Source organism: Ailuropoda melanoleuca, chromosome 2, assembly GCF_002007445.2.
Source record: "Ailuropoda melanoleuca isolate Jingjing chromosome 2, ASM200744v2, whole genome shotgun sequence".
NCBI classification, from domain to species: Eukaryota; Metazoa; Chordata; class Mammalia; order Carnivora; family Ursidae; genus Ailuropoda; species Ailuropoda melanoleuca.
Window position 1 is genome coordinate 63,280,022 of NC_048219.1, and position 13,313 is coordinate 63,293,334.

The 13,313-nt window shown below is 42.5% G+C and overlaps 1 pseudogene; it reads right to left on the reverse strand.

Annotated features, from left to right (window-relative positions):
- Positions 1-3,901: 3,901 nt before the first annotated feature.
- Positions 3,902-5,157, reverse strand: LOC109489407 (annotated as a pseudogene).
- Positions 5,158-13,313: the final 8,156 nt, after the last annotated feature.

Sequence of the window (13,313 nt, forward strand, 5' to 3'; positions counted from 1 at the left end):
AGAATTTTAGGATGGAAGAGTTTCTGTCTAAAGCTTTTAAATAATTGATAGAATAAATAAGAGGTTTTTTTGAACCAATGTCTAAAACTGGAGTACTAGTGATCTTAGTAACTTTCAGCCTTAGTTTTCTTACTTGCAAATTAGAAAAGCTTCCCGACTTGGCAGTCTTTCAAAGGTAGAGAGGTAGAAGGATCTTTAAGCCTATGAGGGGAAAATTATGTATGTGTACATATAAATATGTGTGTATCACTGTATTGATACACACACAGTATATTATGTGACAAAAAGATACTGTTTGAGAAAATGGAATTTTATTTTTGCCACGCAGTAACAGTATGACTTTGGTGGAGTACTTCCCAAAAGTTGAAATATAGCTCCACTAACGTATATTGGGCATTGGCACTGTGCTTGGCACTAGGAATACAAATATGCATATTATACATTCCAATTCAGCAAATGTTTATTAAATATCTATCCACTGAATTTTTAGGTCTTGGGTCTACCAAGATGAACAAGGCCAGATTTTTTTCCCTAGGAGGTATTCATAATCCATGGGAAAAGACCGGTAAGCAAATGATTGCAAAATTGTGGTAAGTGTGTTGATAAGAAACTGTAAGTATGACCAAAAATGATCAAATGGTGAAATTTTTAAATTTAATTTACAGGGCGCCTGAGTGGCTCAGTTGGTTAAGTGGCTGCCTTCAGCTCAGATCATTATCCCAGGGTCCTGGGATTGAGCCCCACACTGGGCTCCCTGTTCAGTGGGGAGCCTGCTTCTCCCTCTCCCTCTGTGTCCTGGCTGTGCTCTCACTTTCTGTCAAATAAATATATTTTTTTAAAAATTTAATTGATAATAAGAAACTTGGCATTTACTTAAAATTATTCAAGAAGATGCCACGTCTCAGGGAAAAAATACTGGGTCTGGAATGAAAACATCTCAGGCAGTTAGAATTGAAGGCTTTTTGGTTTTAATGTATGTAAAATGTTCACTTTGGGAAATACTAAAAATATTTTTTTAAAGTCATGTAATCTCACCACAGAGATAGCCACTGGTAACATTTTGATGTATTCCTTTCTAATCCAAGGGCATCTTTTTTAAAACAAGGAAAATAAAACCAAAATGAGGCCTCTAAGTCCACAAGGCATGATAGATTGCATGTCAATTAGAAGGCAAGAAAAAGAGAGTGAGAGTGAGAATGAGAGAAGGATCCATTTGGGCTAAGTATTTCAAACTTCGAAACATACACCTCCACTCAGTATCTTTTTCCCAATTCTCATTCCTCCACTTGTACTTGCCCTTTTTAGGAAGGGCATCAGCATCTATCTGGTCACACAGTCAGATACATCCATCTACTGTCAGAGTAATCCTAAAACAGTCTAACTTGATTGTTCCTTTGATTGAAACCCTTCAACAAGTCCCCATAGATTTTGGTATCAAGTGTCATCTTCTTATTTTAGCTTCCTCTTCATCTAGCTCCCACCCACCTTACTAGCTTGACCTGTCTTCTTGCTACCTACACAGGTCTCCCCTGCAGCCGTAGTAAACATTGTGTACTTCCACAAAGGTGTAGCAGTGTTCTCCAATCATCTCTGTCTTTCCACATGCTCTTTTCTCTCTCTCTCTAGAGTACCATTACTCACCTCCATCTTTTCTCTTTAATTGCTTCTCAAAAACTCAAGGGTTGCCTTTCTGGATGCTGCAAACTATTCTGTTCCCCCACTGTACCATGCACATATCTCGAACATAGCATTTGTCATGCTGTCCTGGAATTATTGCTGTTGTTGTCTCTTATTCAACTCAACCAAGAGCTCCTTGATGATCTTGAGACTCCTGCTTCTATCACGGTACCCAACATATAGTAGATGTTATAAGGTTGAGGGAATTTATGTAAATTGGTAGATAAAAGGATTGGGGAATTTTTTTTTAATCAGTAATCTTCAGGAAACACATTTAGAAATTGTTTTTTTTTCCTTAAGATTTTATTTATTTATTTGACAGAGAGAGAAACAGCCAGTGAGAGAGGGAACACAGGCAGGGAGAGTGGGAGAGGAAGAAGCAGGCTCACAGCAGAGGAGCCTGATGTGGGGCTCGATCCCAGGACTCTGGGATCACACCCTGAGCCGAAGGCAGACACTTAACGACTGAGCCACCCAGGCGCCCCTCAGGAAACACATTTAGAAATTGTAGCACATGTTGTTAATTGCTTACACAATAGCCATCTCCCCTTTCTTTATTATCAAAACTCAAGTTTCAATGTGGCAGTGTACCCTAGGGCATGTATCTTGACAGATCCAAGGCAGGCATGGCATCTGCATCCCTCTTTGGCAATAGTACATTTTGACTGAGCATGATAGGGAATAGAGAGAAGCTATGGAGGCTTCAGGGAGAAGTCTTGTTTCTCTTCTTTTTTCCCTCCCTGCTATATTTACTGTTCTGTAAGGGATGTGAAGCCTGGAGTTGGGGCAGCTGTCCTGTAATCATAAGGCAAAAGGTTTGAGAACAAAAAATAACATGCTGAAAATTATGGAGGGTGAAAGACAGAGAGTCTGGGTCTTTCATGAGATCATTGAGCCTTACCAATCCTAAATTGCCTATCAGATACAGACTTCCTTTTATGTAAAATAATTGAAATAGCTTCATTGTTTAATCCACTGTATGGTTGAATGGTGGCCCCAAAAAGATATGTCTATGTCCTAACCCTCAGAACCTATGAATGTGACCTTATTTGGAGAAAAGGTCTTTGCAGATGTAATTAAATTAAGAATCTTGAGATAAGGTCATCCTGGATTATCTGGATGGGCCCTTAATCCAGTGACAAGTGTTCTCATAAAGGACACACAGAGGTGGGGTGCCTGGGTGGTTCAGTCGGTTAAGTGTCTGACTCTTGGTTTCAGCTCAGGTCATGATCTCAGGTTTGTGGTATCAAGCCCTGCAATAGGCTCTGTGCTCAGGGGGTCTGCTTCTCCCCCTCTCCCTTTGCCCCTCCCCCTGCTCACATGCTCGCTTGCTCTCTGAAGTAAATAAATAAAAATTTTTTAAAAGATCTTATTTATTTGAGAGAAAGAGCCTGCACACGAGTTGGGGGAGGGGCACAGGAAAAGGGAAAGGAAAAAGCAGACTCCCCACTCAACACAGAGCCCCATGCGAGGCTCTTTCACAGTACCCCGAAATCATGACCTGAGCAAAAATCCGACACTTGACTGACTGAGCCACCCACGTGCCCCAGTAAATAAATAAACCTTTTAAACACACACACACACACACAACACACACACACACACACACACACACACAGAGGAGAGATGCACAGAGAAGAGGAGAAAGTGGAAGCACTGGAGAAGGCAATGTGAACCCAGAGTCAGAGATTGGAATTATGCAGTGACAGTCCAAGGAATGCCTGGAGCCTCCAGAAGCTGGAAGAGATAAGGAAGGATTCTCTTCTAGAGCCTCTGGAGGGAGAATGACTCTGCTGACACCTTGATTTTGGGCTTCTGACCTCCAGAACTGTGAGAAAATTACTTCTGTTGTTTTAAACCATCCTGTTTGTGGTAATTTTTTACGGCAGCCTCAGGAAATAATACAAACTGTGGGTCAATTCTCTGTTGGATTGCAGCCAAAGATATCTTAATTAATATAATGATGATTTTTAAGTTCAAGCTAAACTTATGAAAAAAAGTTTGCGGTAATAATTCAGGAAAAGAACCTGGAGTCCCTGAAATTTATTTCCATAGGATTTCAAACTAAGATTGATATCAATGTTGTCAGATCTGGGATTTAAGCATATCTCTGACTCCACTTCAGTTTCCCCTACATTACTCTCCCTGAGGGACTAATGGGTGGTAGCAGAGATGTAAGTCATACCTTAAGACCATTTTTTTTTTAAAGAAACTTTATTTTCCATCAACCTTCTTTCCATTTTGTTTGTCTCTGTGGAAGAGGAAGACTACTTGTGGTCGTTCCTACCCACTCCGTGGCTTGAGCAGTGGGAGCCGCAGACCGGTCTTCTGTGGCAGGCTGCGCATTCCAGTCTCCAGTAGGGAACTGCTTGATGGCACAGAGGGCGCCTGCACGCCTCCAGACCAGGCAGTGACTTCAGGTTGAAGAGCAGTGAACTCAGGAACTGGAATAGTCTACTCACCCTGAGTCCTCCTTGGTCGCAGAGTTCTCAGCAGCGACCTGCCCTTCCTTTTCAATCTCTTCAGGATCTCTGTAGAAGTAGAGATCAGGCATGACCTCCCATGGTGTTTGCAGGAAATGGTGCCACACATGCACAGAACTTCCCAGGCCAGCATCTGCCCCATCGGACCCACTGCATGAGCTCCCTTGTTGTTGCAATGGGTGGCAATGTCCACTTAGTGCAGAGGAGAGTCTGTGTTACCTAGAGCAATGGCAGGTTGACATAAGACACCTCTGTAAGAGACTGGTGGCCAGCCCTGGGATCAGTAACCGCCAGCAGTCTCGGCTCTTAGAGGGCTGCCTGCATCTGGTTAGTGAAGGTTCCAGGAGTGAAGTGGCCAGCAATAAGAGTGTCTCCAGGAGCAGCAGCAAACTTCAGCACAGCTCGCTGCCCAGTATTCCTGTATGATGATACTGACATCAGCCAGATTTTTTTTTTAAAGATTTTATTTATTTATTCGACAGAGATAGAGACAGCCAGCAAGAGAGGGAACACAAGCAGGGGGAGTGGGAGAGGAAGAAGCAGGCTCATAGCGGAAGCCTGATGAGGGGCTCGATCCCATAACGCCGGGATCACGCCCTGAGCCGAAGGCAGATGCTTAACCGCTATGCCACCCAGGCGCCCCCAGCCAGATTTTTAATGGCAACAATGGCACGAGCTTCCAGCAGAAGCTTCTCCCAGTTCTCTTCAGATTTATGTTGTAAATGTCATCACTTTTCCTTTTGTAGATATACTGTTATATTTGGAAGTCAAGGTTGGTGCCACCTAACTGGGTTCCTGCTGCAAGGAATTTGAGGACATCCTCCTCCTTCATTTGCAGGACATCAAGGGCTCTGGACATTGTGAAAGTTTCCCTCTAAGTTATTACAGGAATGCAGAATAATGCCATATGGACCCCTCCCTGGGTAGCATGGAAAATCTCCCTGAGACCATTTTTTATAAAGTTAAAGTCATCCCTGGTCCAGCTCAATATAGGATTTTTTTTGTTCCTATTTTTAAATATAAGCAAAAGAGACTGCGATTTGAGGTAGCCTCAAAAACATGTATAATTTAGAACAGAAAAATAACATAAACATTTTAAAATCAGAAAAAGAATAGAAAGAAAATCAAGACCAGGAGACATTTGGAATACAAATATGCAAACTATCAGGTCCTACATAATTAGAGTTGAGCTGCAAAATTGAAATTATTTGGGGTCAAAGCAAAAAGAGTTAACAATTATGTGAGTCATGTTTTCCTTAAGAAAAAACACATTAGTTTCAAGAAAAGGAAAGCTTTGCTTTTCCTGGCACTTATTCTTTAAGAAAGATTTGTGTAGGTTTCAATTTAGATATCACTTCCTCTAAGAAGAGTTTCCTAACGACATCATCCCTCCAAAATAGGTACCACAACTATGTGCTTACCATTGTATCGCTAGTAAGATCCCTACAAGACTGTAAGTTCTTTGAGCACAAAGACTGATTAGCTTACTCATGTATCCTTGGTACCTATTCCATTGTCTGGCACATTTGCAATATTCAGTATTTGTTGAGTAAGTGGGTAAATGAGATTTCATGAGGGACAGGTCTAGTTCCCATTTTAATGATGCATTGAGTTATGATTCAAGCTGTGAGTGGGACTAGAATATTCCTTAGAAAATGGCTTGGAGTATGTTCCAAGACATGAAGCAGTTAACAGTTTAAAGCCTGATTAAAATTATTTTACCCTACAAAACATTCACTGTGAACTTAGCAGCTGTCCTCTGAAGTCATAGAACAGTGTTACAAATGCCACATGGAACATGGTTTTTAAGCAACACAGCTTCCTGTTAAACCCTCTGAGATGAACCGGCTGAACACACTTATGTATCTTAGTATCACTTAAAGCGGGACAACCAGGCAGCACGTGTCTTCTAAAGGGATTGACATGAGGCTGACAACACTACCTGTGAAGTATTCTTGCTCCCCAAGAAATTTGAATCTGCAAGTTTCTCTTTTTTTTTTTTTTAAAGATTTTTTAATTTATTTGAGAGAAAGAGACTGAGGGGGGAGGGGCAGAGGGAGAGCGAGGATCTCTCCCTGCTCAGCATGGACCCTGAGATCACGACCTGAGACGAAACCAAGAGTCAGACACTCAACTGAACGAGCCATCCTTGGTGCCCCTGAATCTGCAAGTTTCCAAAAGCTAACTTTCATTATAGGAAACAGAGGAGATAAAGGAAAACAAGGAAGCAAATAGACAAACCCAAAATGTGGTCAATTCAATAGGACAACTGATCTTGTCTCTGCAATCAAGTCAATGTCATCAAAGAGAGGTGAGGAAGAAGAGACTGCTCTAGATTAAAAAAGGTTTAAGAAACAACCAAATGCAATTAGTTTAAAAATCTGTTTTTAGGGGCGCCTGGGTGGCACAGCGGTTAAGCGTTTGCCTTCGGCTCAGGGCGTGATCCCGGCGTTATGGGATCGAGCCCTACATCAGGCTCCTCTGCTATGAGCCTGCTTCTTCCTCTCCCACTCCCCCTGCTTGTGTTCCCTCTCTTGCTGGCTGTCTCTATCTCTGTCAAATAAATAAATAAAATCTTTTAAAAAAAAATCTGTTTTTAACAAACCAATTATAAAAAGATAACTTTGATATAATTAGGACAATCTCAAAAAGATCTGGGTATTATATGATACCAAAGAATTATTGTAAGTCTGGTTAGGTGAGTTTCTCAGTTTGGGTTCTCCCAGACCCAGAGATAAAGGTTCAAAAACAAGTAGTATATTTGAGGAAGGATCCCAGGAAACACTGGAAGAGGAAGAGGAAGTGAGATGAGGAAGGAATAGAAGCCAATAAAAGCTGCACTATTAAGCAACTTAAGCGCTGTGGGCAGGTAGAGCTTAATCTCACTGATGTACTTGGGGAAATAGTGTGGAATACACCTTGGAGCTAATCTGCACCCCCAGGCCAAGGGACGTGGGTTACTTGTATACCAGCTCCCATCAGGCTTTGGTTTAGCTGTGCCCATGGGAGAGGGAGGCAGAGTGAGCTCTTCAGTGGCCAGAGAAAGCCCTCAGGCCAAGAACATAGACTGAAATGGTAAGGGCCAAAGTGATGTGGGGAAAAAGCACCAACACTATTTGCTACAGTGTGATAATAGCATGGTGGTGGTGTAAAAACATGTCTTTTCTTAAAAAATGTATACTGAAATATGTGAGGGTGAAATGATCTCTGAGTTTGCCTTAAGATACTTTAAATCTTTTTTTGTGTGTTCTTAAGATTTATTTGTTTATTTCAGAGAGAGAGCACGAGTGGGGAGGGCCAGAGGAAGAGAACAAGCCCACTCCCTGCTCACCGGGGCTCTCTACCAGGACCCCGAGAGATCATGACGTGAGCTGAAGGCAGACGCCTAACTGACTGAGCCACCCAGGTGCCCCAAAATACTTTAATAATAAGAAAATAAAAGGGACAGATGAGGAGTGCCAGACCGGCTCAGTCAGGGGAGCATGCGACTCTTGATCTCAGGATTGTGAGTTCAAGCCCCATGCTGGTTGTAAAGATCACTTAAAAATAATCTTTAGGGGCGCCTGGGTGGCACAGCAGTTAAGCGTCTGCCTTCAGCTCGGGGTGTGATCCTGGCGTTCCGGGATCGAGCCCCGCATCAGGCACCTCCGCTATGAGCCTGCTAAAGTCTTTAAAAAATAAATTAATTTAAAAGCATAAAAGAGACAGATAAAACAAATATGGTAAAGCTTGATAATTATTTAAATCAGTCATTACAATTATGTAAATCAATCAGTACATGGAAGTTAATTATGCTAACCTCTCTACTTCTGTATGTATGAGAATTTTTTGCAATAAAATATTTTTAATGTACATTTAAGTAATGAAAGTATGTCATTTGGGCTGCCTGCAGTAATTGGATATAAATCATAGCATTTAAAGAACATCTGTCAAAAATAAGGTTTTTAGTTTTAAAGATTTTATTTATTTATTTGAGAGACAAGGAGGGAGCATGAGCGGCGGGGAGGAGCAGAGGGAGAGGAAGAAGCAGACTCCCCTCTGAGCAGGGAGCCCGATGCAGGGCTCATGCGAGCTCAATCCCAGGGATCCATCCCGTGACTCCAGAATCATAACCTGAGCTGACGTAGGCTGCTTAACTGACTGAGCCACCAGGCGCCCCAGTAATCTTTTTATTTTTAAAATAGTTTGACTTAAGCTATTCTTTCTAGTTCTAGGCTTGGCCTAAAATGTTTTCACAGTAGTACAAGCTGTCTGGGGTCTGGGAACTACCTTTTAATTTCTCTTTTGGGATGGAGCCAATCAGTGAACCAGACCAAATACATTTTACAGACGGTCCAGTAGCCCAGGGCCGCTGTGGCCTCGCTAGGCGGGTGTGTCAGGATTCCCCCACCCTCTGTTATTGGGTTTTTTTAGCATCTGTGAGGCACTCTCTTTTCTCAGCTGCAGACACAAAACTGCCTGCTTACACACAAAAGGAAACCCAAAACCAGCCCAACAGCTAAAGTCTTGGGCTCTTGTTGCTTTCGTTGACAATCCTGGATTTAGACTCTTCTTGCCTTCCTGGACTTCTGACACTCATATGCATAGATCTGATGATAGAATATTCAAACACTTTTCCCTGGATCAATAAGTCACTGAGCCTCAAAGCTTGCTTGCCTACATCAGGTCTATCCACTATGCCCATTGACTTCATTAGACTTTTAGGTTTGGCCTTTTTACATGCTCCACAATACCACTTGGCACTGTTTTTTAGTTATTTGTTCATATCTGTTATGTTAATCCCTTGAGAAAGGATTATAGTAGTTGGCATTTTTTGTAGGTGACAAAACCCTGACATGACTACCTTAGGCAAAAAGAAGAATCTATTGACTCATGAGACTAAATCACAATGACAGAGGAATCATTAGCAATATGAACAGAGGGGACTAGGATTTTTTTATTTGTTGTTCTTGGAACAAAGATCTGGGGATTAGCAGCCTAGCTTGCCTTTTACCATGATACCAGAATCACTCCCCCCTCCCCCGTACCTCTATGCTACCTACCCTCACTGGCCACCCTGATTGGGTATAGCTCAGCCCCACAGGCTGGTCTTGGAGACTAGATTTTCTTTCTTTTTTTAAGATTTTATTTTATTTATTTATTTATTTATAAAGGTTTTAGTTATTTATTTGTCAGAGAGAGCAAGAGCAAGTAGGGGGAGTGGCAGAGGGAGAGGGAGAAGCAGGCTCCCCACTAAGCAAGGAGCCCAGTGCGGGACTTGATCCCAGGACCCTGGGATCATGACCTGAGCCAAAGGCAGATGCTTAACCGACTGAACCACCCAGGTGCTCCCGGATCATAGCGACTTTTAATGTGTTTTGCAGTACAGTGTAATTCTAGCCGGGCTGTATTAAGATTATGAAGTTTCTTTAAACATTCATCGCAAACTCTAAGAGCTAGAATGAACAGAAGGTTTCCTAATTTTCGGCTAGGCATTGATTGTGTTTCCAGCCAAATTTTGAAAATAAATTTATTTTAAAGATTGCCATTTTTAGATTTTATTATTTTAAGATAATATGCTTTCCTTTCCTTTTTTTTTTTTCAGTTACGGCAAGCTGTTTCCTGTTTATCTTTTTGTTTGTTTGTTTCTGTGTTAGACTAGATTTTGCTTCAGTAACATCCTCAAAATCTTAGTGGCTTAAAACAACGAGAGGGTATTTCTTACTCATGCTATATGTCCCTCTTAGGTGGGTAAGGGGCTCTTTTCCATGTTGTTCTCACTAAAAGATGCAGACTCACAGAGGCTTCGCTCTCTGAAACATCACTGGAAACCATGGCAAGGGCAGGGAGAAGGACAAATTGTGTAACATCTCTTAAAGTCTCTCTGTTGGGACGCTCATGACTTCTATTCGGTTTTATTGACCGAAAGAAATCACATGGCCGCTTCTAGCTTCAAAGGGGCAGGGAAGTGTAGTCCTACCATGTGCCTGGAACGAAAAAAATATCAGAAATATTGGGGAGTAGCAATATTTTCTTCTGGGCACCAAATATTCATTTAATTCTCCCTCATGCATGCGAAATACGCTCACCCTCTTCCCAAGGTAGACATCCTAGAAGCTCTATCTAGTCAGGGCATCCAGAGCAAAACCCAGAACCTCTGAGGGGTGTGCAGTCCCCTCTACAATAGGTACAGATGTGGTTCCTTTTGACATAAAAACCTATGCCTGAAAAGTCAAGCTATCTGTCCCATAGAAAAGACGACCGCTGTAAAGATTACCTTCAGGAAGGAGACGTGTAGCAGAGGCCGACGCCGATCTGTGGTGCTTCGAAATTCTGTTTGGCAGCTGTTTGAGGATCTTATATCATCCTGGGGAATGAAGAATGTTTCTTCATGAAGACCTGACTCTGCCCCCTGGCAGGGAACCCCTTGTTCATTGTTCTCCATCGCTCCTGATTCTTTCTGTGGCTGACTTCCATTATTATCCTTGGCCACATCTGGAATGGGTGTTGGGGGGAATATGTCCTCCTCCTTTCTTCCCAGAGATATTGGAGTTCTCGGGGTGAATGGTCATAATCTCTTTTATTTAGTTCAGTGTAGTAATTATTTTGAAACTATAACTCTCTCAGAAACTTAATGAAAAGGGAAAGAAACTGAAACTAGTCATTTTCATCAGCTTCACAAGTCAATAGTCACCTCCATAGTTCCTTCCAAGGCATTACTCTCATTTGGTATAATTCTTTGTTTTCTAGCCCCTATCCATATTCATTCTCCTCTCTCTCTCTTCCTCTCGCCCTCCCTCCCTCTCCCTCTGTCTCTCATAGTAATTACATAGGTTTATCAGACTGATATGAGAGCCACTTCCCCCCTTAGTCTCTTTTCTCTGAGCCATTGTGTCTATATAACCTTAGTTGGTCGGACTTTTGATCTGGGACCTATCAATCCATTCAGAGTTTTAAAAAATTGGTGAAATAGCCATTCTCTCAATTTGATGCATTGCCTTCAGGCTGAGTTCTAGTTGTCCTTTGTCATTACAAGCATTTCTCAGTTTTATCTTTAACTATTTGAGGTTGAGAAGTAGTTGCCTATTTCAACCCCACGAGTCCTCAAATTAGTGATTCTTTATTCTCCTCATTCTTGCTTGCAAACCGGTCAATTCTTTTTTCACCTTGTATCTTCTTTTAATATCTTGCCAAATGCAAGCCAACAGGAACGAACACAAAACATTCCTTTTTTTTTTTCAATCTGATGCTTAAGCTACAAATTTATTATATGATCTATCTCCCAAATGAACTGTAGGAAACAGTTTTATGAAATGTTTTATCACCTCATAACATGGATTGCTATCTCTCCATCCTCTGAAAATGGTTTTCTTTCTATCTCTCATCTGTCTCTTAAATATTTTAGGTTCTTGTTGTGACAGCACCTCACTTTAGATAACAATTTCAACCTTCTATCTGTGATCTAGATTTTGCTGCAGTAACAACTCTGAGTTCCCCATGGTCCAAAACTATAAAGATTTATTTATTGCTCTTGCTACCTGTTTCCACAGTATGGAGCAGAGCCACTCAGATAGACTTGTAGCCTACCTCTCAGTGTTCCCAAAGACATGATGCTTACCCTGTGAGATACCTAAGACTTTCCCAAGGTACACAGGAAGGATTAATTTTAAGGAGTCAATTTCTGTATCTTCAACTAATAAACACTCTTTTTAAAGACTGATCTGACTGAATAGGAGCTCATGATGGAAGCGTAGATTCTCTTTTCTCACATCCCCTTTCATAATTGTTTTTTTCTTATTCTATAAAAATAGACTTTCCTCACATCCCAAATTCTTCCAGATGCATTTCCCGAGGTATTAAAAACATCCCTGCCAGAGGGGGCCTGAGTGGCACAGTGGGTTAACTGTCTGACTCCTGGTTTCAGCTCAGGTCGTTATCTCAGTGTTGTGATCTCAGGGTTGTGAGATCAAGCCCTTCTTCAGGCTCCATGCTTAGCCCAGAGTCTGCTTAAGACTGTCTTTCCCTCTCCCTCTGCCCTTCCCTTTCACGCATGGTCTCTCTCTCTCTAAAATAAATAAATACATCTTTTAAAACAAACAAACAACAACAAAAAACTTCCACGCCATAGAAAGGGTAAACTTGAATATGGTTGTTGATGTAGAGAAAGTGAATGACTGTGTAGCAAATCCTTTAAAAGTCAGGTGGTTTCAATTTTCTTTTCTTTCCAGAAATTTAAAGGAGAAGTTAATTGAGTTGTCAGTGGAGAAATCAACAAAATTATTATTAGTAGTAGTAGTAAAGATTTTATTTATTTATTTTGAGAGACAGAGAGTGCGAGGGGGAGGAGGGGCAGAAGCAGAGGGAGAGAGAGAATCTCAAAACAGACTCTGCACCCAGCATGAACCCGGACGGTGAGGGAAGGGCTGGATCCCACAACCCTAAGATCATGACCTGAGCCAAAAATCAAAAGTCAGATACTCACCTCTTGGTTAAGATGGCAGAGGAGTGGGGGACCCCTTTTGCAGCGGGTCCCCTGAGTCGAGCTGGATAGGTACCAGACCCATGTGAACATCCCACGGAATCAGCCTGAGACGCAGGAAGATACATCTGGATCTCTACAAATGAACATCTCCAGTGCTGAGTATTGAGGTACAAAGCGGGGAGCCGTGACACCGCGCACAGATATCAGAAGATAAACGGAAGGGGGAGGGAGCCGCCGTGTCCGGGCGCCGGGAAGCAGTAGCCACCTGCACGGGGGAGAGGGCGGACTTGCGGACCAGCACCTGCAAGAAAATAGACTGGGACCGTGAGCGGGGAGCGCACGGCACCAGACATCTCACGGAACTCCGGTGCGCTCACTGGATTCAGACTGAGACCAGGAGCTCCGGGAGCACGTGCGCGGGTGACTGGAGGCTGGCGGCGTTAAAAACACAAAGAACAGACACGGGCCGGCCCTGGAAGTGAGGGCTGGGATGCCGGGTATGGGGCACACATCCCGGGACGCTGCAGGGTTGAGCAGCACCAACAGAAACAGAGTTAAAGTGGCCAGAACATCAGTGGAGAACGGTCCACGATCCCTCTGTTCTGAGACAGAGGCTGAGATTTGGCTACTGCTGCTCTGACTCTCAGAAGAGGCACAGCAAACCGCCAGGGAAAGCCGCCAGAGAACAAAAG